Source organism: Carassius carassius, chromosome 10, assembly GCF_963082965.1.
Source record: "Carassius carassius chromosome 10, fCarCar2.1, whole genome shotgun sequence".
Lineage (NCBI taxonomy): Eukaryota > Metazoa > Chordata > Actinopteri > Cypriniformes > Cyprinidae > Carassius > Carassius carassius.
In genome coordinates this window covers 26153806-26179923 of record NC_081764.1, presented here as the reverse complement: position 1 = coordinate 26179923, position 26118 = coordinate 26153806, and the positions used below count along the sequence as shown (strand labels likewise).

Sequence of the window (26118 nt, the reverse complement as noted above, 5' to 3'; positions counted from 1 at the left end):
CTTTCCTTCTGTCAAGCTTGTGTCGCGTTATCTAGTAAATAAACCAGACGTCATCTCGGTCATCTCAAGCACCGAAACCCGAATGTGTCGGTGTCTGTGTGATTACAGGATTCTACATATCAGTTAGACATCAAGCGGTTGTAAAAACATCTAACAGGTTTTGAAATGCTTGTAACTGGCTTGTGAAACTAACTAATTTCAAAGGGTGTTATATATATATATAAAACACACACACACACACTCACACACACACACACATACTTTCCTTCCCCCATGCTTATTCTGTGAAACATTTCTATAGCCACATCTTTATTTAACAAAATCTAAAATGAGATCTGATTTATTGCTATATTAAATGCTTCTGTAAGTTGTAATCTTTCGTTGTCATATCTTTTACATTTTATTAAAATAGGTTCAACTGTTTCACAATATCGCATTTAACACAAAGTCCAGACACATGTATTTCATCTTATAAATAATGACTGATTAAGTGCAATGTGTCCAATTCTATGGCGAGATCTTCTCTTCTATTCCCAAAAATTCTCCATTCATTTCCAACTGGTCTTTGTATATTATATAAATGCTGGCATTTATTCTAACCAACCCATTTAATTTGACACGTATCTTTTTATTTTTATTTATTTTTAATTAGACCTTTTTATTTCTAATTTACTCATTGGAGTATTAAATAAGATGTCTGACATTTTAATGGTCCACTTTTATCTGGTCCACTACTTTCAATAACTATATGTGTGGGTATCCATACAAAATAAATCTTTGTTATTGCTTGTATTCTGAACAAACTCTGTAAAATGCCTGACAAAATGCTTTGTCTAGTAGAAGCTTCACCACTCTTTAAACTTGATAGTACTGAAAATGAGTCTGAACATATGACTACTTTAATGTGTTCAACCCCACTGAAGAGACAAAAATATGACAATCATTTCTGTAGTATAAACGGACGGATGATTAGATCTTCTTTCTGGTATTCTATGCTCTTTATTTTTAATCTAAACAAAAGACCTTGATGTTTTATTTTATTTTAATAAGCCACTCACACTTACTAACTTCTTATTAACTTATTAACTTCTGGCACGAAATTCTAGATTCATAAATGTATGTTTTTCAAAATTCCCCCACGTTTAGTGGCGTTTAAAGTGGAATTTGTGATGTATTTGGGGGGCGTTAAAAGGCATGAAAAGTCCCAAACCAAGACTTTTGTATTCTTCATTAGAGGACTTTGGTTTCTTAATGTGAAAATCTGTTACTCCCCCCTACATTTTCTTTATCATTATATTTTTATTTTTTCTTAAGTGTTGTTTTATTTATTTTACATTTATTTTGTTTTATGATGTAAAGAGTGTGAACAAAAATTGAGTGTAATCTCAGACCGTATTTGTAAAATCTACCAGTAATGGACGTCTTTATGTTTTTAATGTTTAAAGCATCGAATAAAAAATAAGAAACACACACTAACACTTCCCCAACCACCCTAATAACGTTGGTCGCAAAGGTTTAAATGTATGTTAAAAGAATTAAACAAAGTAATGTTTTTAATAACAACACATCAGTTCTCATTCGATGAAAACATTCTACCTGGTTTTAATATTAGACCGATGTTTTAACTATAAAATTAGGTTTACATATACGATTTAATTTTTTAATCTCAACAAAATTCCTTGTTGGAAAAAGTGTTGTTTTATTTAATTTTAATAAGTCACTCACACATACTTTAGTAGTCTAAACCCTTGAATACGTCTTTTATGTTGTCAATATTAACTTCTATCATTGCTATATCATTGCTATATCAATTAAAACATGCGTTTAGGCAAACACAAATATTAAACAGGAATGAATGTGATATGTCAAGATGGGCTTTTCTTGCCAAAGAAACTTTTACAACATTACAGGAAAGGCTAAATATTTCATCTCTAGTAGTGCGTAGAAACGCGTCTGGTGTCTTTGTGTTAACTTTTACGACCATGTCAGACTTTAAAACATCTAAAGGTTTTTGGAGGGGGGGGGGTTTGCAACTCAACTGTAATCTAATTAGTTTTCCGGGGGTTCTGGTGTTTTCCGTGATCAAAGGGTGACAATTTCAACTTTATGGGTTAGACCTGGATAGTAAGTTTAGCTGAAAGTTCTTCTACTGGTCAAAAGGATGTGAAATCTTTTAACAAGTCAGACCATAGAAAAATGTAGTTTAATTCGAATTAATTTAGTTTATTTTAGTTACATTTATAATTTTATTAACCCCTAGATCTTTCAACCTCAACATAGACGTACTGAGAATGCAAACAAGTACACAAACACAACCATACAATCATAAACACACACACACACGCACACACACACACACACACACACACGCACACACACACACAGATACAAATTTAAACATACAGAAAACATGAACATGTAACCAAACAAATACAAACATACACTCAAACAGGTACATAAATACACAAACAAACAAGCGTAGTCTACCTTGCTTTTTTTAAGTCTCAATACACCCACACCCACACCCACACACACACACACCCCCCCACACACACACACATACTTTCCTTCTCCCGCGCATATGTCGTGTTATCTAGTAAATAAACCAGACATATGTAGTTAAAAGTATCCCCATTTAACAATATAACAGGAAAGAAATATATCGTCTCAAGTCGTGCATTGAAACGTGACTGTGTCCGGCGTCTGGTGTTGTCATTTAACTGCCAAAACCATCCAGTCATACATCCCAATGTTAGGATTAACAAGACAGAGGGTGTTTTATATATATATATATATCGTTAGTTTTTATTTTAATTACATTTTTATTAACCCATAGATCTTCCAACCTCAACATAGATGTACTGAGAATGCAAACAAGTACACAAACACAACCATACAATCATAAACAAACACACACACACACACACACACACACACACACACAGATACAAATGTAGACATACAGAAAAACATTAGATGTCCTTTATCACTTTCCAAATGGGGTTGTTAACCATGATGTTTAAAATAGTTTAAAAAGTATTTTTTTTTAGCTTTCATGTAGGATTCATGTCAGCACTCAAATGTTTTTAGCAAGAGTCCAGAGACAGATGAAAATAGATGCGTGAAGAAAAAAATTTAAGAGTTTTTTTTAATGACAGACTAGTTGGTTTAGATTGTTTAAAACAACTGAGTTTATGCATTTCTCTTGAATGTGTGTGTAGGGTAACTGTTGTATACATGAAGCAGAAGAAATACATAAACGCATTGTGGTTGATGTTAAACAATAAAAAAATATATTATTTATATATCATAACTTACTTTCTTTTCAAAACACAATAAACATTCTTATGAATTTTTAACTGCGAACAACCAGTTTGGTTGGAAAATAAAAAATAAATAAAAACATATTAGGTTTCTTAGTTAGATTGCTTATAGTTTGTAGTAAAATCACATATATAAGCTAAAACATTTTTCTTTCAAACCACACGGTTTTCACACACATTCCTCACAAAACTGCCGACAAAGACCTTAAGTTTTTGTTTTAACGTTTAGCTGTAACTGAGACCTTGGGGGGGAATTATTTTATGCACAGTTTTGGGGAAGTTACTATGAACTTTGCAATAGGTTATAGATCACAAATGAACCTATTTAAAATCTAAAAGGTTGCGCAACTATATAAATTTCTTTAAAAAAAGTAATGTAACTGATAACATTTGATTACATGTTTATGACTTGTAATGTTTTTAACCGTTAATCTTTTGAAACGTGTAAACAGGACGGGTTAACATTAGAGCGCTCAACAACTAATGACCGTCAGACTTTTCAAAATCCTTCATCACTTAAATTAGGATTGTGATCGTGATTTCATTTTAAAGCACAACCACCACAAAAACAGATTTGCTTGGAGATTAAATACATAGAGTAGTTAGAGTTAGTTAAGGTGGTTTACGAAATATATTAATTAAATCTGTACGTGTGTGAAAAAATATTCAGATGTAACATTTTCATAATTAACCGCAATTTAATTATTTTTCTGTGACTGTAACTGATTACATTTTATTTTTGTAATCAAATGATATAATTTAGCTATATGTAACTAGTTGATCCCTAACACTGATTATGCATTCTGACAATAATAGATGGTGAAAGAGTTCATTAACCTCTTTAACTTTAAAAATGCGGACAGTGTCGCTTAACACTAGTTTGGCAAACAAAGGTTTGCTCTTAAAACAACCACCAGACCCCGACTTGAAAGCACCGTGACAAGTATAGCCATTGCAGAAATTTATTATAGAGATGCAGTAAGATAAACTCTGGATGCACGATTGACCGACTTATGACATGTTTACCATATTATTACAAGGCCCTGCTTACCTAGTTTTATAATGAAATATGTCTGTAAAATAAACAAACATACACACAATCTCCAGAACGGGGTCTGATGATGGGTCTTCATCATTTCCTGATGAAGACAGACTGGATATTCAGACCACAGCAGCAGGACACGATTGTCTTTTTCTAAAGATAAAGACAATTATTTGGTTTCAGGACACACGCATCCTAATGGTTCACAAGATAACATAACAAAGGTTGCTCCATTACAGCATAGCCAACCCTATTTTAGCCTGTTTTAGCACATGTACAGTATATCGTATTATTCTTGAATATAGTCGTTTAGTCTAAATATGTGTTATTCTAAAACAGTTATTTATTGTTATTATATGTATTATATGTTTTTGTTTTACAAAGGGGTTCAATTTAATACATTTAACTAATACCTCATTCAAGCTATGTAGATCTTCAGGTCAGGGAACTACAATACCCATCATACACCTTTGCAAATCTCTTTTTTGTGATCTGTTTTACTGATGCAAAGTCCGATTCACTTCTGAAAATGATTCATTTGGACAGTTTGGTTCAATGAACCGATTCATAGGGCCCTTAAGTCATTTTCGCAGTTATGTCAGTACACATTTTTTTTTCTTCTAACAACTCAAGAGTCATTTTATTTCCGTGAATCATCTAAATAAATGTATTGTGTGAACACATATTGGTGATCATTATCATCTGTTCGTTTAAGTTAATGCTGAATCATCTAAATAAAGTTAACTGTGTGAACACATATTGGTGGTTATTGTATTTTGCTCATTTAAGTTAGTGATGTTTGTGTTTGCAGTTTTAGGCACAGTGCCTCTGTCATTTGTTTAGTCGAGTAACGTTAGCTACTCAAACGAAGACAAATTGTGTAAGTGTTCATTAAGATGTCGAAATGAAAATAAGCATACAAATATCCATAATGACAATAAGTACAATATACCCTAAAGACACAATAGCCCCTGCTATAAGTACACCCAAAATTTGTTAGAGTGGTGAGATATTTACATTTACATTTATTCATTTAGCAGACGCTTTTATCCAAAGCGACTTACAGATGAGGACGGTGGAAGCAATCAAAACAACAAAAAGAGCAATGGTATATAAGTGTTATAACAAGTCTCAGTTAGGTTAACACAGTACACGAAGCATGGGCTTTTAAATAATATAATAAATAAAAAGAAAACAGATAGAATAAAAAAGAATAGAGCAAGTTAGAGAACTTTACACACACAGACACATATAAATAGATATAAACCGCAATGTTTTTCATAGCGTTACACTTTGAAACCAGAACGATATGTTTCCATGATTTTGTTTGCTCTTTCTGTTTGAATCTGTTTACCGTAGTTTTCACCATCCTAATTGCAATGGTTTGGTCTTGTGCTTAGGGCCTATACGACTCGTTTTCCCAGTTTTTGGTCTCGTGTAAGTGGGTCTCTTTGTTCATACCAAGCAATATTTCTGTGAATTTGGGTATTAAAATATTGCTTTAAACATCGTCTTCATTCGAGACGTTTACTTAACATCATTATATTATCCTAGTTTATATCAGATATAAGATATGTTGCTTATTATTATTGAATTGTTAACAAACAAACCAAAATATCACGGCCGACTCGAGTGATCATCTTGGGCGGAGCCATCTTGGGCGTGACCAATGTTTATGACTTCCTGATGACAATCCCCCATCGTGAACACCATACAAGGGGTTGAGGGTGGGTCCGATCACTAAAACCAACAAAGACCGTCTGATAAATGCTACAGTTGCCTGCTGTGAACAATAAACTATACAATAAATCTATAAACCGGAAATTCATCGTGAATTAAAACATTACATCCGCATTCGGCGACAAAGTTCTATATCGATTAGGGCCAAAGTTTATGCCTTAGAAAGAATCGAATTCTGAAAAAGTCGTCTGACGCTGCACAAAGACCCATGGAGGGTAAATGGAGCGGCGCTGTTGAGACATTATAAAAGATAAAAGACATTATCGACCCTGTTTTTAAACTACACTACAGAGGATAGATGATCGGTCTGATGCAAAAGATCATCACGGCGGAATGCGACCCAAATTGATTGGGAAGTCGTGGCCTTGGGAAGTCGTGGCCTAATGGCTAGAGAGTCGGACTCCCAATCGAAAGGTTGTGAGTTCGAGTCCCGGGCCGGCAGGAATTGTGGGTGGGGGGAGTGCATGTACAGTTCTCTCTCCACCCTCAATACCACGACTTAGGTGCCCTTGAGCAAGGCATCGAACCCCCAACTGCTCCCCGGGCGCCGCAGCATAAATGGCTGCCCACTGCTCCGGGTGTGTGCTCACAGTGTGTGTGTGTTCACTGCTCTGTGTGTGTGCATTTCGGATGGGTTAAATGCAGAGCACAAATTCTGAGTATGGGTCACCATACTTGGCTGAATGTCACTTCACTTTCACTTTCACTTCACTTTCAAATCACGATTGTACGGGCGATAGCAAGCGGGAAAAATAATAATAATAATAAGCAACATATCTTATATCTGATATAAACTAGGATAATATAATGATGTTAAGTAAACGTCTTGAATGAAGACGATGTTTAAAGCAATATTTTAATACCCAAATTCACAGAAATATTGCTTGGTATGAACAAAGAGACCCACTTACACGAGACCAAAAACTGGGAAAACGAGTCGTATAGGCCCTAAGCACAAGACCAAACCATTGCAATTAGGATGGTGAAAACTACGGTAAACAGATTCAAACAGAAAGAGCTAACAAAATCATGGAAACATATCGTTCTGGTTTCAAAGTGTAACGCTATGAAAAACATTGCGGTTTATATCTATTTATATGTGTGTGTGTGTGTAAAGTTCTCTAACTTGCTCTATTCTTTTTTATTCTATCTGTTTTCTTTTTATTTATTATATTATTTAAAAGCCCATGCTTCGTGTACTGTGTTAACCTAACTGAGACTTGTTATAACACTTATATACCATTGCTCTTTTTGTTGTTTTGATTGCTTCCACCGTCCTCATCTGTAAGTCGCTTTGGATAAAAGCGTCTGCTAAATGAATAAATGTAAATGTAAATATCTCACCACTCTAACAAATTTTGGGTGTACTTAGCAGGGGCTATTGTGTCTTTAGGGTATATTGTACTTATTGTCATTATGGATATTTGTACGCTTATTTTCATTTCGACATCTTAATGAACACTTACACAATTTGTCTTCGTTTGAGTAGCTAACGTTACTCGACGGTCACATTTAAGTTTTCACCGCTTACACTCACCAAAAACACCTGAAACCTGTAACTCTGTCATAATTAGGTTAGTTAAAAATACAAAAATTTAATGCCTGACACCTTTGTAACTGACTAAAAACCGATGTTTAAGCTAAACAAATGACAGAGGCACTGTGCCTAAAACTGCGAACACAAACATCACTAACTTAAATGAGCAAAATACAATAACCACCAATATGTGTTCACACAGTTAACTTTATTTAGATGATTCAGCATTAACTTAAATGAACAGATGATAATGATCACCAATATGTGTTCACACAATACATTTATTTAGATGATTCACGGAAATAAAATGACTCTTGAGTTGTTAGAAGAAAAAAAATGTGTACTGACATAACTGCGAAAATGACTTAAGGGCCCTATGAATCGGTTCATTGAACCAAACTGTCCAAATGAATCATTTTCAGAAGTGAATCGGACTTTGCATCAGTAAAACAGATCACAAAATAGAGATTTGCAAAGGTGTATGATGGGTATTGTAGTTCCCTGACCTGAAGATCTACATAGCTTGAATGAGGTATTAGTTAAATGTATTAAATTGAACCCCTTTGTAAAACAAAAACATATAATACATATAATAACAATAAATAACTGTTTTAGAATAACACATATTTAGACTAAACGACTATATTCAAGAATAATACGATATACTGTACATGTGCTAAAACAGGCTAAAATAGGGTTGGCTATGCTGTAATGGAGCAACCTTTGTTATGTTATCTTGTGAACCATTAGGATGCGTGTGTCCTGAAACCAAATAATTGTCTTTATCTTTAGAAAAAGACAATCGTGTCCTGCTGCTGTGGTCTGAATATCCAGTCTGTCTTCATCAGGAAATGATGAAGACCCATCATCAGACCCCGTTCTGGAGATTGTGTGTATGTTTGTTTATTTTACAGACATATTTCATTATAAAACTAGGTAAGCAGGGCCTTGTAATAATATGGTAAACATGTCATAAGTCGGTCAATCGTGCATCCAGAGTTTATCTTACTGCATCTCTATAATAAATTTCTGCAATGGCTATACTTGTCACGGTGCTTTCAAGTCGGGGTCTGGTGGTTGTTTTAAGAGCAAACCCTTGTTTGCCAAACTAGTGTTAAGCGACACTGTCCGCATTTTTAAAGTTAAAGAGGGTAATGAACTCTTTCACCATCTATTATTGTCAGAATGCATAATCAGTGTTAGGGATCAACTAGTTACATATAGCTAAATTATATCATTTGATTACAAAAATAAAATGTAATCAGTTACAGTCACAGAAAAATAATTAAATTGCGGTTAATTATGAAAATGTTACATCTGAATATTTTTTCACACACGTACAGATTTAATTAATATATTTCGTAAACCACCTTAACTAACTCTAACTACTCTATGTATTTAATCTCCAAGCAAATCTGTTTTTGTGGTGGTTGTGCTTTAAAATGAAATCACGATCACAATCCTAATTTAAGTGATGAAGGATTTTGAAAAGTCTGACGGTCATTAGTTGTTGAGCGCACTAATGTTAACCCGTCCTGTTTACACGTTTCAAAAGATTAACGGTTAAAAACATTACAAGTCATAAACATGTAATCAAATGTTATCAGTTACATTACTTTTTTTAAAGAAATTTATATAGTTGCGCAACCTTTTAGATTTTAAATAGGTTCATGTCACAGTGTCTGGGTTGTGTCCCTGGGTTTCCACTAGATGTCCCCCTTTCTCACGGTGTCTGTCACCTTATCACTTCCTGTCTCCTTATTTGGTCACCTTCCTCCTTGTTTAGTTAATTGATTGTTCCCCACCTGTCTCCTGTTTCCCCATTATCCTTTTGTGTATTTATACCTGGTCTGTCTGAGTCTTAGTCACGGAGTCCTTGTTTAATGTTCATGTTAACCCGTTGTCTTGCCCTTGCTGTGTGTTCTTATCTGTTTTGGTTTATGTTTGGATTCTCTGGTTTTGACCCTGCCTGGACTGTTTACCCTTTGGATTTGCCCTTTAATAAAGTCACATACCTGCACTTGGATCTCTCCAAGTGGTTCTTTGTAACACCGATCGTGACAGAAGGACTCCGTCACACTGAGATCCAGCGGTATGTCTTTTTCCCGTTCCCCAGCCAAGATGGCGGAGCGGAGAGCTAAGTATCTCCGGCTGATCGCCCTCCGCCAAGAGGGCAATGAGGTGGGTGCCCTGGCACAGGTGTTCTGGTCCCTGGCCGAGGGTATGGGATACAACGATGCGGCCCTGAAGGATTATTTCAACAGCGGGCTGGATGATCCAGTTTCTCAGGAGGAGATGGGGCATTTAGAGACACTGGAATTCTGGGAATTCGTGTACTTCTTGCAGCATAGGCTTCCGTGGGATGCCCCAGCCACTCCTGTCTCTTCCGCCAAGATGGCCGCTAACCCAGCGCCAATGCCCAAGTCAGTCACCGATCCAGATTCATGGCCCAAGATGGCCGCCAGCCCAGCGCCACAGCACAAGATGGCCGCCAGCTTAGAGCCACAGCACAAGATGGCCGCCAGCCCAGCACCACAGCACAAGATGGCCGACTCAACGCCTGAGTCTCCAGACAAGGTGCCACCGACTCGCCATCATAGAGGGCGGAGGAGGTGACAGGCGTCTACCGTTCCTCAAAGCCCGGAGAATTTTCCCTGAGCGGACCGCTGCCGTCCAGGAGGACATTCCCGAGGCGGTGCCCGAGACTGTTCCGGAGGCCGAGGCGGTGCCCGATGCTGTTCCGGAGGCCGAGGCGGTGCCCGATGCTGTTCCGGAGGCCGATGCTGTTCCGGTGCCCGATGCTGTTCCGGAGGCCGAGGCGGTGCCCGATGCTGTTCCCGGAGGCCGAGGCGGTGCCCGATGCTGTTCCCGGAGGCCGAGGCGGTGCCCGATGCTGTTCCCGGAGGCCGAGGCGGTGCCCGATGCTGTTCCCGGAGGCCGAGGCGGTGCCCGATGCTGTTCCGGAGGCCGAGGCGGTGCCCGATGCTGTTCCGGAGGCCGAGGCGGTGCCCGATGCTGTTCCGGAGGCCGAGGCGGTGCCCGATGCTGTTCCGGTGCCCGATGCTGTTCCGGTGGCCGAGGCGGTGCCGGAGGCCGAGGCGGTGCCCGATGCTGTTCCGGAGGCCGAGGCGGTGCCCGATGCTGTTCCGGAGGCCGAGGCGGTGCCCGATGCCGAAGCGGTGCCCGAGGCCGAGGCGGTGCCCAATGCTGTTCCGGAGGCCGAGGCGGTGCCCGAGGCCGCTCCAGATGCGGTGCCCGAGACCAGTCTAGAGTCAGGGCTAGTTCCTGTTGACCTTCCAGAGTCGAGTCAGGTTCCAGTTGACCTTCCAGAGTCGAGTCAGGTTCCAGTTGACCTTCCAGAGTCGAGTCAGGTTCCAGTTGACCCTCCAGAGTCGAGTCAGATGTTTGTGGACCCTCCAGAGTCAGGGTTAGTTACCGTTTACCCTCTAGAGTTAGGGCTAGTTCCTGTTGATCATCCAGAATCGAGTCATGTTCCAGTTGTTCCTCTTGAATCAAGTCGTGTTCCTGTTGACCCTCCAAGGTCGAGTCAAGTTCCTGTTGACCTTCCAGAGTCGAGTCAGGTGACTGTTGAATTTTCAGAGTTGAGTGAGGTTCCGGTTGACCTTCCAGAGGCTAGTCAGGTGCTTGTGGACCCTCCAGATTCAGGGTTAGTCACCGATGACCTCCCAGAGTCAGGGCTAGTCACCGATGACCTCCCAGAGTCAGGGCTAGTCACCGATGACCTCCCAGAGTCAGGGCTAGTCACCGATGACCTCCCAGAGTCAGGGCTAGTCACCGATGACCTCCCAGAGTCAGGGCTAGTCACCGATGACCTCCCAGAGTCAGGGCTAGTCACCGATGACCTCCCAGAGTCAGGGCTAGTCACCGATGACCTCCCAGAGTCAGGGCTAGTCACTGATGACCTTCCAGAGCCAGGGCTAGGTACCATGGACTTTCCAGAGACAGGGCTAGTCATCGTGGACCTTTCAGAGTCAGGTCAAGTCACTGGGTGGCCTTCTGCTCCGCCCTGTTGGACTCCAGCATCGACCACAGGGGCGTGGTGGTCATCTGCTCCGCCCTGGGGGGCTTCCGCTCTGACCACACGGACATGGTGGTCTTCTGCTCCGCCCTGGGAGGCGCTTGCCCTTACTACACGGTTGTGGTGGTCCTCTGCTCCGCCCTGGGGGGCTTCCGCTCTGACCACGCGGACTTGGTGGTCCTCTGCTCCGCCCTGGGGGGCTTCCGCTCTGACCACACGGACGTGGTGGTCTTCTGCTCCGCCCTGGGGGGCTTCCGCTCTGACCACACGGACGTGGTGGTCTTCTGCTCCGCCCTGGGGGGGTTCCGTCCTGACCACACGGTTGTGGTGGTCTTCTGCTCCGCCCTGGGGGGCTTCCGTCCTGACCACACGGTTGTGGTGGTCTTCTGCTCCGCCCTGGGGGGCGCCACATGATGTCCTTATGGATTTCTGTTTTGTGTTTCTTGGTTTCTGTTATGTTTCTGTCTGTTCCCCTCAGTGAGTCTGGCCCTCCGTCCCTCCCCCTGAGCCTCCACCTGTCCGCCTCCCTCCTGGTCTCTGTTTTGTGTCTGTCGTGGAGCGTCTGGGAGCCGCTCCGTAGAGGGGGGGTACTGTCACAGTGTCTGGGTTGTGTCCCTGGGTTTCCACTAGATGTCCCCCTTTCTCACGGTGTCTGTCACCTTATCACTTCCTGTCTCCTTATTTGGTCACCTTCCTCCTTGTTTAGTTAATTGATTGTTCCCCACCTGTCTCCTGTTTCCCCATTATCCTTTTGTGTATTTATACCTGGTCTGTCTGAGTCTTAGTCACGGAGTCCTTGTTTAATGTTCATGTTAACCCGTTGTCTTGCCCTTGCTGTGTGTTCTTATCTGTTTTGGTTTATGTTTGGATTCTCTGGTTTTGACCCTGCCTGGACTGTTTACCCTTTGGATTTGCCCTTTAATAAAGTCACATACCTGCACTTGGATCTCTCCAAGTGGTTCTTTGTAACACCGATCGTGACAGTTCATTTGTGATCTATAACCTATTGCAAAGTTCATAGTAACTTCCCCAAAACTGTGCATAAAATAATTCCCCCCCAAGGTCTCAGTTACAGCTAAACGTTAAAACAAAAACTTAAGGTCTTTGTCGGCAGTTTTGTGAGGAATGTGTATGAAAACCGTGTGGTTTGAAAGAAAAATGTTTTAGCTTATATATGTGATTTTACTACAAACTATAAGCAATCTAACTAAGAAACCTAATATGTTTTTATTTATTTTTTATTTTCCAACCAAACCGGTTGTTCGCAGTTAAAAAGTCATAAGAATGTTTATTGTGTTTTGAAAAGAAAGTAAGTTATGATATATAAATAATATATTTTTTATTGTTTAACATCAACCACAATGCGTTTATGTATTTCTTCTGCTTCATGTATACAACAGTTACCCTACACACACATTCAAGAGAAATGCATAAACTCAGTTGTTTTAAACAATCTAAACCAACTAGTCTGTCATTAAAAAAACTCTTAAATTTTTTTCTTCACGCATCTATTTTCATCTGTCTCTGGACTCTTGCTAAAAACATTTGAGTGCTGACATGAATCCTACATGAAAGCTAAAAAATAATACTTTTTAAACTATTTTAAACATCATGGTTAACAACCCCATTTGGAAAGTGATAAAGGACATCTAATGTTTTTCTGTATGTCTACATTTGTATCTGTGTGTGTGTGTGTGTTTGTTTATGATTGTATGGTTGTGTTTGTGTACTTGTTTGCATTCTCAGTACATCTATGTTGAGGTTGGAAGATCTATGGGTTAATAAAAATGTAATTAAAATAAAAACTAACGATATATATATATATATATATAAAACACCCTCTGTCTTGTTAATCCTAACATTGGGATGTATGACTGGATGGTTTTGGCAGTTAAATGACAACACCAGACGCCGGACACAGTCACGTTTCAATGCACGACTTGAGACGATATATTTCTTTCCTGTTATATTGTTAAATGGGGATACTTTTAACTACATATGTCTGGTTTATTTACTAGATAACACGACATATGCGCGGGAGAAGGAAAGTATGTGTGTGTGTGTGGGTGTGGGTGTGGGTGTATTGAGACTTGAAAAAAGCAAGGTAGACTACGCTTGTTTGTTTGTGTATTTATGTACCTGTTTGAGTGTATATTTGTATTTGTTTGGTTACATGTTCATGTTTTCTGTATGTTTAAATTTGTATCTGTGTGTGTGTGTGTGTGTGTGTGTGCGTGTGTGTGTGTGTTTATGATTGTATGGTTGTGTTTGTGTACTTGTTTGCATTCTCAGTACGTCTATGTTGAGGTTGAAAGATCTAGGGGTTAATAAAATTATAAATGTAACTAAAATAAACTAAATTAATTCGAATTAAACTACATTTTTCTATGGTCTGACTTGTTAAAAGATTTCACATCCTTTTGACCAGTAGATGAACTTTCAGCTAAACTTACTATCCAGGTCTAACCCATGAAGTTGAAATTGTCACCCTTTGATCACGGAAAACACCAGAACCCCCGGAAAACTAATTAGATTACAGTTGAGTTGCAAACCCCCCCCCTCCAAAAACCTTTAGATGTTTTAAAGTCTGACATGGTCGTAAAAGTTAACACAAAGACACCAGACGCGTTTCTACGCACTACTAGAGATGAAATATTTAGCCTTTCCTGTAATGTTGTAAACGTTTCTTTGGCAAGAAAAGCCCATCTTGACATATCACATTCATTCCTGTTTAATATTTGTGTTTGCCTAAACGCATGTTTTAATTGAAATAGCAATGATATAGCAATGATAGAAGTTAATATTGACAACATAAAAGACGTATTCAAGGGTTTAGACTACTAAAGTATGTGTGAGTGACTTATTAAAATTAAATAAAACAACACTTTTTCCAACAAGGAATTTTGTTGAGATTAAAAAATTAAATCGTATATGTAAACCTAATTTTATAGTTAAAACATCGGTCTAATATTAAAACCAGGTAGAATGTTTTCATCGAATGAGAACTGATGTGTTGTTATTAAAAACATTACTTTGTTTAATTCTTTTAACATACATTTAAACCTTTGCGACCAACGTTATTAGGGTGGTTGGGGAAGTGTTAGTGTGTGTTTCTTATTTTTTATTCGATGCTTTAAACATTAAAAACATAAAGACGTCCATTACTGGTAGATTTACAAATACGGTCTGAGATTACACTCAATTTTTGTTCACACTCTTTACATCATAAAACAAAATAAATGTAAAATAAATAAAACAAGAAAAAATAAAAATATAATGATAAAGAAAATGTAGGGGGGAGTAACAGATTTTCACATTAAGAAACCAAAGTCCTCTAATGAAGAATACAAAAGTCTTGGTTTGGGACTTTTCATGCCTTTTAACGCCCCCCAAATACATCACAAATTCCACTTTAAACGCCACTAAACGTGGGGGAATTTTGAAAAACATACATTTATGAATCTAGAATTTCGTGCCAGAAGTTAATAAGTTAATAAGAAGTTAGTAAGTGTGAGTGGCTTATTAAAATAAAATAAAACATCAAGGTCTTTTGTTTAGATTAAAAATAAAGAGCATAGAATACCAGAAAGAAGATCTAATCATCCGTCCGTTTATACTACAGAAATGATTGTCATATTTTTGTCTCTTCAGTGGGGTTGAACACATTAAAGTAGTCATATGTTCAGACTCATTTTCAGTACTATCAAGTTTAAAGAGTGGTGAAGCTTCTACTAGACAAAGCATTTTGTCAGGCATTTTACAGAGTTTGTTCAGAATACAAGCAATAACAAAGATTTATTTTGTATGGATACCCACACATATAGTTAATGAAAGTAGTGGACCAGATAAAAGTGGACCATTAAAATGTCAGACATCTTATTTAATACTCCAATGAGTAAATTAGAAATAAAAAGGTCTAATTAAAAATAAATAAAAATAAAAAGATACGTGTCAAATTAAATGGGTTGGTTAGAATAAATGCCAGCATTTATATAATATTCAAAGACCAGTTGGAAATGAATGGAGAATTTTTGGGAATAGAAGAGAAGATCTCGCCATAGAATTGGACACATTGCACTTAATCAGTCATTATTTATAAGATGAAATACATGTGTCTGGACTTTGTGTTAAATGCGATATTGTGAAACAGTTGAACCTATTTTAATAAAATGTAAAAGATATGACAACGAAAGATTACAACTTACAGAAGCATTTAATATAGCAATAAATCAGATCTCATTTTAGATTTTGTTAAATAAAGATGTGGCTATAGAAATGTTTCACAGAATAAGCATGGGGGAAGGAAAGTATGTGTGTGTGTGTGTGTGTGTGTGTGTGTGTGTGTGTGTGTGTGTGTGTGTGTGTGTGTGTGTGTGTTTTATATATATATATAACACCCCTTGAAATTAGTTAGTTTCACAAGCCAGTTACAAGCATTTCAAAACCTGTTAGATGTTTTTACAACCGCTTGATGTCTAACTGATATGTAGAATCCTGTAATCACACAGACACCGACACATTCGGGTTTCGGTGCTTGAGATGACCGAGATGACGTCTGGTTTATTTACTAGATAACGCGACACAAGCTTGACAGAAGGAAAGTGTGTGTGTGTGTGTGTGTGTGTGTGTGTGTGTGTGTGTGTGTGTGTGTGTGTGTGTGTGTGTGTGTGTGTTAATTGACATAGCTTGAGAAATTAAGCTTGACAAAAATAAAAAAAATATATCGCCAGAGATAGTCTAAATTTAGACTAGTCGTAGATTAAAGTAATTAACTTAACACATTAAAAACAAATAACGCTTTTTCAACTATGTTTTTTTTTTTTTAAGACTAGCCTAAAAGTAAATAAAAATCGTATAGGTCTACATCATTTAAAAAGTAAAAATTGACCATATGTTTAAACGGATATAAAGTTTTCACTAATTAAGGACTGATGTCTATTTATTAAAAACTACTTAGTTTAATTATTGTAACATTTAAATCTATTTAATGCTGCTATCACGCCTCCTGCCCGACCCTCTCTAGCGCTGGAGGCGTGGTTTTTTTTCCGGAGCATTCCCGAGCCTCATTCTAACTGTTCATCGGTGCCGGGAGGTTGTTTTACGGACGCTTCACAACTCTGCCGGAGGATCTTTTTTTTTTTCTTTCGTCTAACAGTCTCGCTTTTTAAAATTGTAGTTAGTGGTAAAGTGCTGCATAGATTTGACAAGTATCTTGTCTGATGTAGGCTATTTTCTTTTAGATCCGCGTAAATGCCTAAGTTACCTATTTTTTTCTTTTGTTTTAACTTTTCACCCGACGTGACAAACGCCTACTTTCTTGGTTTATAGTATTGCTTTACGTTCGCTTCTTTTTTTTTGTTTGAGTTGAGCTAACGTTACCGGAGACGTCATAACACTTTGCTGTGGGATCTTTTTTTTCTTTTGTTTAACTCTTGTCAGTAAAATTTTAGTTAGTGGTAAAGTACAGCATAGTTTTGACAAGTATCTTGTGCTGGTGTTTTAAAGACGGGGTCTGGTGTATTTTATTTTAGATCCACGTAATGTCTACCATCTTTTTTCTTTTGTTTTAAATTTTCTCTAACCTCGTGACAAAACGCCTACTTTTCTGGTTTGTATCGCTGCTTTACATTCGTTTCTTTTTTTCAGTTTGAGGTAAGGTACAAATGCTAAAACTCTATTACCTAGTTTTCTTTATTTTCTAACTGGTAACAAAACACCATTTTTAAATTGTAATGCTACAAGCTCTCACATCTTTTTCACGTATTGCTTAACGAAAACATATCTGATAGTTTTGACTCGTTTGGTTGTATCAGATAAATAACCAGTAACATAGTTTTATTTCATTTGTAACAACTTTAACAACGTTTTTACACTTTTCCAACTACGAAAACGATCATTACATTGTTTCCATTGCTGCTATGTGTTTATAATCTGTTTCTTGAAATACACTGTTTATTTAAAACCTTAATAAAATCTTCCCTTACACCATTTTCATGATTTCGCCCCCTTTTCAAAGTTTAAAAAAAAAAAAAGCACATAGCTTCCCACAACTTCTCCCCCCTCCGAAATTCCTCCTTGGTTCATAAGTTCATATTAAGGTCACTGGAGGGTGTACAGGGAGGGGAGGGGGGTGTACAAACAGGTGTCTAGAACAGATGGCTTTTATGACCCTCATCAATCAAATTTTTGGAGACAAGGTGCCCTGGATCCTCTCTTCTGTGCATGTGCATCGATTAATGGACATTTGGGAATAAAAGCCTAAATAAAATCTGTCCATTACATTAAGTGATTGTGTCTCTTCAGAAGACTTTAAACTGCTTGATTTATATGAATTTCTTTTATGATCTTTTTATGAACTTTGTGAAGCATCGAAGAATTGGTGTTATGGAATTTCAGTTGGAGGAACAAAAATCTCAGGATTCATTAAAAATATCTTAATTCATGTTTAACTAAATGATTTCAGAACAACATAACGGTGAGAAAATAAAATATAAAAAAATTGTGGTTAAACTATACCTTTATGTGTACAACTACTAGTTTCTGTCATTGAATTTGATTTGGTTAATTGTCTTTCAAAGAGTGCTCATATTTAGTAAAACTACACTGATTTAACAGATTGCACCCCTACAGCTGCTTGTTTTTGTGGAACAGATCAAAAGTGTATAAACGCATGGATAATAATGCATGGGTATTAAGTACATGTATAATAAACTTTTCTATAAAGCTTAATGGCAGACGTGATGACATTTAGTGTGACACTCTTCCTCATGCTTAAATTTAGAAAGATTTAAGAGAATTTATATAGCCATGCTCAACCATTTGAAATCCAAAATAAAAATCAATAGTAGCTTGTTTTCCCTACTATTTTAATATTCCTGGAACTTTTGTGTTTTATAGTAACTAGTTTTACATTTATGTGACTTTAGTAAGTAATGTTGGTGCACTCTACAGTGCCTATGAGGCATATGGCAAGATGACAGTGTGAAAGATTCTATTTACTGTACGCCCATCTATAGGCAATGTCTGTGGTGGCTAAAAATGAATGTGGGATAGTTTTACACATCATAGTGCAGTCTTCGATGTGCACCATGCAATACCTCAGTTTCATACCTTTTGTTGTTTTCAAAGTGACGCAGCAGTTACCATCCTTGTGTTTAGTAGATAAACAAAATGCCTGCATCAGTGTTTCTGTTATCAGAAAAGTCCATTTCCAGAGCTGTGGTTCAGGCAAAAATAATTAAAAAAAAATAATGTTTTATTCATGTTGTAGGTTAGGAGGTTGAATGAGATGGTGCCCTTTAGTGCACTGGGGCTAGACTATGGGCAAGCTGATTCATTACTCTAAAATTAGCCCCCATGTATTGCTCTGGCCTTAGGTGCTGGCTAGGGGAAGTCCTGTTTTTATTTAAGGAAGCATTGCTGAGCTTTCAGTGACTTTCCTAATGTACCAAATGGATCTTTCCATATACTTGTTGAGTGTGTTGAGCTGTAAAGTAGGAGTTTCTTAAAAGTAAATGTGGTTAAATAGGGAAGAATGAAACCGACAAATTAAGGGGTAAGCTGTAACCAGAGCCAGAAATGAAAGCACCTAGTGTGGGCAAAATTATTTCATGCTGTAACCAATGTATTGTTTAAACAATATTATTTTGAGTTTGAAGTTAATTTACTTTGGAAAATAAGATATCTCTATTAGGAGTCAAATCATGTCACAATATATTGCAGTAAAAAAATAACAATATGTATTGTGGATATTGACCATTTGTATTGTGTATAGTTCACCCAAAACAAAATTTAAAATATAAATTTAGCATCAAATATGGTAAACCCAAAATGTCATACATTTGAGCTTCCATGCTAATTATTATTAATAAATCAAAAATAAAATACATTATTAAATAAAATACAATATCTAAAACTTTTTAGATGTAATCAGGGACAGAGTGCAAGCATTTGTGTCTAACATGATACTGTACTCTTTAGCCAAGATTATTATGAATATTTCTATTTTTGTGCCACCTTACATGGGCAAGGAGGACCCTTGCCACATGTCCAGGTTAGAAAAGGTTCCAACATTGAATTACTCTTAGGATCATGATCCAAACCTACTCAAGGCCTGAATTTTTTTGAACAGCACCTTTAGTTGACTGATTATCATACGTCTTCAAATAAATATATAACTATATATATAAAGTCTATTTTGGTTAGATCAGTATCAAACTTGGTTGTTCGTTGTTACACTTCTAATATTTGTATAATGTTATTGTACTTAAAATTATGATTATTAATGTACAAGTTGTGTACATTAATCATTTGTTTTATGGAAAATCATGGAAGAACACCTTTAAATAATTTGTTTCTAGAAGAAAGTTTTGATCTGCACATGCACACACTTCATCTCGTGCCAGTGTGTTAGAAACCTGACAGCTGAGCCTCAAACTAAACAGATAAATATACATGACAGACGTGCAAAACACTATTCACAGCAGCTCAGGCCAACATACTTGGAAAATTTTAAATCAAGAGGTCAACCCTGCAAACAGCTGTTATTTTGACCAGTAGTGGATAAAGTACTTTAAAGCCATACTTAAGTAAAAGTATAGATATCTTAGAAGAAAATTACTTTGGTAGAAGTTAAAGTCACTAGTTTGTTTTCTTCTGTTTAGAATATTACATGAGTGAAAGTTCTAAAGTATGTCATAATTATTTTACTTAAGTATGAAAAGTATGGAGCCCCGCACATGTCATGCAAGAAAAAATAAATAAATTGTGCGCACAATTGACTAATTCGTTCCCTCAATTTACTTAAACGTGCGCACGATTACTATTGCATTCCCTCGATTTACTATTGCGTTCGCTCAATTTGCTAAATCGTGCCCACGATTTAGCAAATCAAGGTAACGAATTAGTAAATCGTATGCACAATTTATAAATCGAGTGAACGCAATAGTAAATCGAGGGAACGCTATAGTAATCGTGTGCACGGTTTAGTACATTGAGGGAACGAATTAGTAAATCGTGCACACGATTTATCCTTATATTTTTTCCTGCGTGTCATATGTGGGGCTCCATAGAAAAGTGTTTTATATAAATATATGTGTAACCCCTCTCTCCCGGGTCCTCTCCACCGCTCCTCACACTCCCTCTGAGCGGGGCTTGAACCCGGGTCTCCGGCATGGGAGGCGGACCGACTAACAAGGAGGCTAAATGGCTATGTTACATACATATATACATATATACATACATTAAATATATATATATATATATATATATATATACATATATATATATATATATATATATATATACATATATATGTATACATATATACATATATATACATATATATATATATATATATATATATATATATATACATATATATGTATACATATATACATACATATATATATATATATAAAATATTGTATACATATATGTATACACATATATATATATATAAAATATTGTCTATACACAGTTTAAGCTACAAGATTGTGTTCAGTTTTAACTCTTCCATTTTGTATAAGAGCCACTTGGAATCTGCATCCGAAAGTGGCATTTAGATTAATTTACACAGACTGTTTAAAGGGATCATATGATGTTGCTAAAATAGCATTATTTTGTGCATTTGGTGTTTTGACGTGTGTATGCTGTTTAAGGTTAAAAAAACACATTATTTTCCACATTCTGTACATTATTGTTTCTCTTCTCTGCTCCGCCTTTCTGAAATGCGTTGATTTTTACAAAGCTCATCATTCTGAAAAGTGAGGTGTGCTCTAGGCCAGCTATGTAGTGTGTTGTGATTTGCCGAATATCTAAAGCGTGTGACAAAAATGTTACGCCCCTTACCATGCTGTGATGCTGTGTCCCGGTGTTCTAACAAATAATACTACCTATCAGATTATGCTACCAACACTTTATTTATGCTGCAGTAAGGGTAGGTTTAGGGTTGGGGAAGGTGTACATGTTAATAAAGGCTTTTGCTTCCAAATTATGCTACCATCTGTTTTAATGGGAGGTAATAAAATCTGAAGGGTAGCACAAATCATCAGAACAAAATAGTGTTGTAAATTAGCTTTAGCTAAAAACATTATGATACATGCATCAGATGATGGTCAAAGTTTACCTATGTTATTTTTGTATCTGTCCCTATCTAAATAAACTTTATAATAATAAAAAAAGAACACCAGCACGATGAGACAAAAGCAATAAAACCCATTACAAACGAGGTATTTGCAGCATGGGGACATAATTACAGATCATAATGACATATACTGTCTTTTTATGCATTGCATTTCATCGCACCGCATAAACATAAAACCATATCTGCATTTGTGATCAGAGAAATGACAAACAACAAGCGCTACCCTTTACTGCTTAAAACTCGCGTTTAAACCATCAGTGGCAAATCCTTTACATATGAGTCATAAAATGTGCTGCACACATCTGAATATTTGGGTTGAACTTTTCTGGAACAGTGTTGTAAATACAACTTAACCACTGATTTCTAGTTGTGTCCTATTTTGGAAGGCCAAACAAAGTTTCGCTTTCACAATAAAACACACAGCGTCTCCATGGCATGGTGGCTGCGGTGGCAGCAACAATAAAGTTACACCTTTTTTCTTTGAGTGAACATATGGGCGGCGTTATGCAAATCTTCCCACATCGTGATGTTGACATGTGGGGGTGTGTTTAAACAAGATGTTTTAGGAGGGCGTGGACCAGTCCTAACTTTTATAATCAATATCTCTTTGGGTTTGGGCAGGGGCATCGCTAGTAGGAAAAGGGTGACAGAGTGCATAGGGCCCAGAGTTCTGGGGGGCTCGTGATTGCCTTCTGGCCAACAGAAGCACCGGGACACTCCATTCAATTAGTAGGCTGATCGCCGAAATGAGGGAGACCTCCCCAATATTAGTTTTTAAATTACAGTGCATGTGAAACCACATATAGAAAAGCTAACCGATGTTTCTGCACATCAATGTACAGTGGGATCAGTCACCTGCAAAGCATTGATGAACTTGCATCACATTTCTGCCATGATTTAAAAGTGATAAACAGAGCAAGTCACTTGATCCATTCAGATGTGACACAGAATTGTTATACAGTCATGTGATATGAAAGCATTAAATGTTCTGTAGTGATACCGGCAGAAAACAGCCACGACAGTAGATGAGTTTCCATTACAGATTAGCCCAAGACTTTGGTGATATTTTATAAATGTTGATAAAAAAGTCAAGTCAAGTCTGCTTAATTGTCAATTCTTCCACATGTACAGTACATACATACAGAGAATTGAAATTGCGTTACTCTCAGACCCCAGGTGCATACAGATAACATTAACAGTAGAGCCTAAAAATCTAGATCAAATATAAAAAGTAGATACAGCTATACAATAAGGGAATATAAAAAAGACATGTAATAAAATTAAAAATAAAGTTAAAATAAAGCAGCGCAAGGCACATGGCAGATAGAGTGCAAATCAATGAAGTGAACAACAGTGAAGATAACAGATTTTTAGTGCAAAAAAAAGGTTATTTAGTCTGATTAAAGTGACAAAGGGTTCAAGAGCAGTTATTTTATTTAACTGACTGATGAGGTAGTAGAATGACATCAGTTCCATGCTGAATGAGGTAGTGAGCAGACCAATGCTGCACAAAGTGACTGGTGCATACCATTGTATGTTAGTGGGGGGGGGTGGAAGCACCTAGGGATGTGGGATCTGTGGGGGGGGGGGGGGGGGGGGTTAGAAGAGAGGAGAGGGGGCAAGTTTGGGAGGGAGTTTAGCTTCCTGACAGCCCGATGGATGAAGCTGTCCTTCAGTCTGCTGGTCCTGGCCTGGAGACTCCGCAGTCTCCTCCCTAATGGCAGCAGACTGAAGAAGCTGTTTGAAGGGTGTGTGGGATCACCTGCGATGCAGAGGGCTTTAAGGGGGAGACGGGTTACGTAAATATCCTGCAGGGAGGGGAGAGAGACAACAATGATCTTCTCAGCTGCTCTCACTATGCGTTGCAGAGTCTTTCGGCAGGACGCGTTGCAGGCGCGATACCAAACAGTGATGCAGCTCGACAGGATGCTCTCAATGGTGCAAGGTGTACATGATGTGGGCCGGGCTCTGGCTCTCCTCAGTTTGCGGAGGAAGTAGAGACACTGTTGTGATTTCTTGGCCAGTGCTGCTGCTGTGCAGACCAGGAGTCTGTAGACCTCCCCTGTCATCCACGGCTTCTGATTGGCCCGGAGAGTGATGGTTTTTGTGACTGTTACATCATCAATACACTTGTTGATGTAGGCAGTGACAGTCTCTGAGTACTCCTGGAGGTCAGTGGTGTTATTACATGTGGCAGCCTGCTTAAACATGTCCCAGTCAGTTGTGTTGAAGCAGTCTTGAAGAACCTCTGATGATCCTTCTGGCCACACTTTAATCTGTTTGAGAACTGGTTTGGCGACTTTAATGAGCGGTCTGTATGCAGGCACAACAGTCTCTTACAGTCCTCTGAGTTGAATGTAGTAATCGAATGTAGTCTTTTTTATTGTCCAACGAGCCTACGTTAGCCAGTACAATGGTGGGGATGGATGGCTTGTGTGGGTTAGCCGTTAGCCTAGCCCAGGTACCTCCACGCTTACCCCTCTTCTGCTTCCTCTCACACCGTTTGTGGTGCCTCCGCTGTGGGTGAGATGCAGTAGTGGGGGTCAGTGATGGTGTAGGCCTCTGTAGCAGACCGAGATCCCGCAGCCGTTCCGCTAGGCGGAGTTTAACTGTAAAAATGCGGTTCTGCCGACATCGAGCAGAAACTCGTGACTGCGTTTACAGACAGGTAGATGCGATGACGACATACAAAAACACTGCGACTCACAAGACAAAAAACACGAAAAGACCGTTCTGTCAGGACAGAGAGAAGCTGCTGCGTGTGGACGCGCCGCCATCTTGGATTCTAATCTAAGTATTGTGAAATGATGGCGTTTCCATTAACCTAAACTAAAATGTAATCTTTTGCCTCTCGCGATAAGTCATGGCAACAGATTTTGGTGAGATTTTGGAGGCATATGCATGTATCTTTACAGAAGCAGCACAGAGAACTGTAACAGAAAAGTGTGTGGCACAGCTTGAATAAACACAAGCATTGACTAGAGTGGCCGCAATCAGCTTCAGTGGCCATAACAGAGCCACATTGCACCGCAGACATGTGCAGTGTAAATTGTCTAAGCGTTAATGGTAGGGAAAGCCCCTTATACTAGAGAGCAGCCACATATGAAGTATTTCTTGGAGGTGACAACTGAAGAAGATCATATTAATTTTTACAAACGCCATGTGACCTGTAAATGCAAAAAAAAAAACTTTTTTTCCATTGCAGTTTTACAAATTATTCATTTTTAGCATTTCCTGGAAAACCACCTCATGCAAGCATTAAAACGTTTTTGTGATATTTGGGAGTTTTTGCAAAATTAATGCATTTCCATTAGGCGTATTTTCAATTCACTATTTCAATTTGCCTAATTTGAAGGGTAATGGAAACTTGCCTAATGAGGAATATAGGAAAACGCCAATAGGCTTGTCAATTCAGCACTATAGTAGCCTAATTTATGGTGTATTTATGGGGCATAAATATATTTATTATAAATGTTACTGTTAATACATATTGGGGAATATTTTAATTTTATAATAGGTGTTTAGTAGTTTCTCCATGTTTATTTTTTTTTTACGACAAATTTTATAGTTTATTATTACTTATTATTAATTTTCTAAACCATATAAACATGGTAAAATGGTGAAAGAACATCTTTCTTTTAGATGTTTAGTTCTAATGAATTCCAATTGAGGCAAAATATTAATTCAATAAGGGCATGATTAAAGATAAATATCAGTGTCTTATATAAATAAGGTGTTTATGATTTATAAATTATAAAGCTCTTAAAGGGAGATTCACCCAAAAATTTACATTGTCATCATTTACTCAACATCATCCAGTTCCAAACCTGTATGGATTTCTTTCTTCTGTGGAACATAATTTGAGAAATACACGCAATTACAGTAGAAATCAAGGGTAACCAAAAATGGTTTGGTAAAATTTAAAACAAATCTTCTTTTGTGTTCAACAGAAGAAAGTCAATTGGAATGACATGAGGGTGAGTAAATGAGTAAATGATAACAGAATTTATTAGCAGTAACTTTCCAGCAGTCTAGCTCAAAATCAATGCTTTCATATGAGACCAAAAAGCATTACTAAGTTTGTTGTATTTGTGGTGAATTCAGTAATAGCGGTAGCACTTTATTTTACAGTCATGTTCCCCATGTACATACTATGTACTTATTATAGTAATTACAATAACTAGGTACTAACCCTAAACCTAACCCTACACCATGTAGTTACCTTGTATTACCAGAACTTTCTTAGATAAATACACTGTAAGTACAGCATAAGTACATGTAAGTACACGTACT

General features: G+C 37.7%; 1 protein-coding gene across 2 annotated transcripts in view; it reads right to left on the bottom strand.

Annotated features, from left to right (window-relative positions):
• Window positions 1-18963, bottom strand: part of LOC132151346 (melanophilin-like) — a 36260-nt gene extending 17297 nt beyond the window's left edge. For both annotated transcript variants that reach the window (XM_059559443.1, XM_059559445.1), the window contains exon 1: window positions 18792-18963. The gene's annotated coding sequence lies outside the window, so the exon portion shown is untranslated. The remainder of the gene's footprint in view (window positions 1-18791) is intronic.
• Between the last annotated feature and the right edge of the window lie 7155 nt (window positions 18964-26118).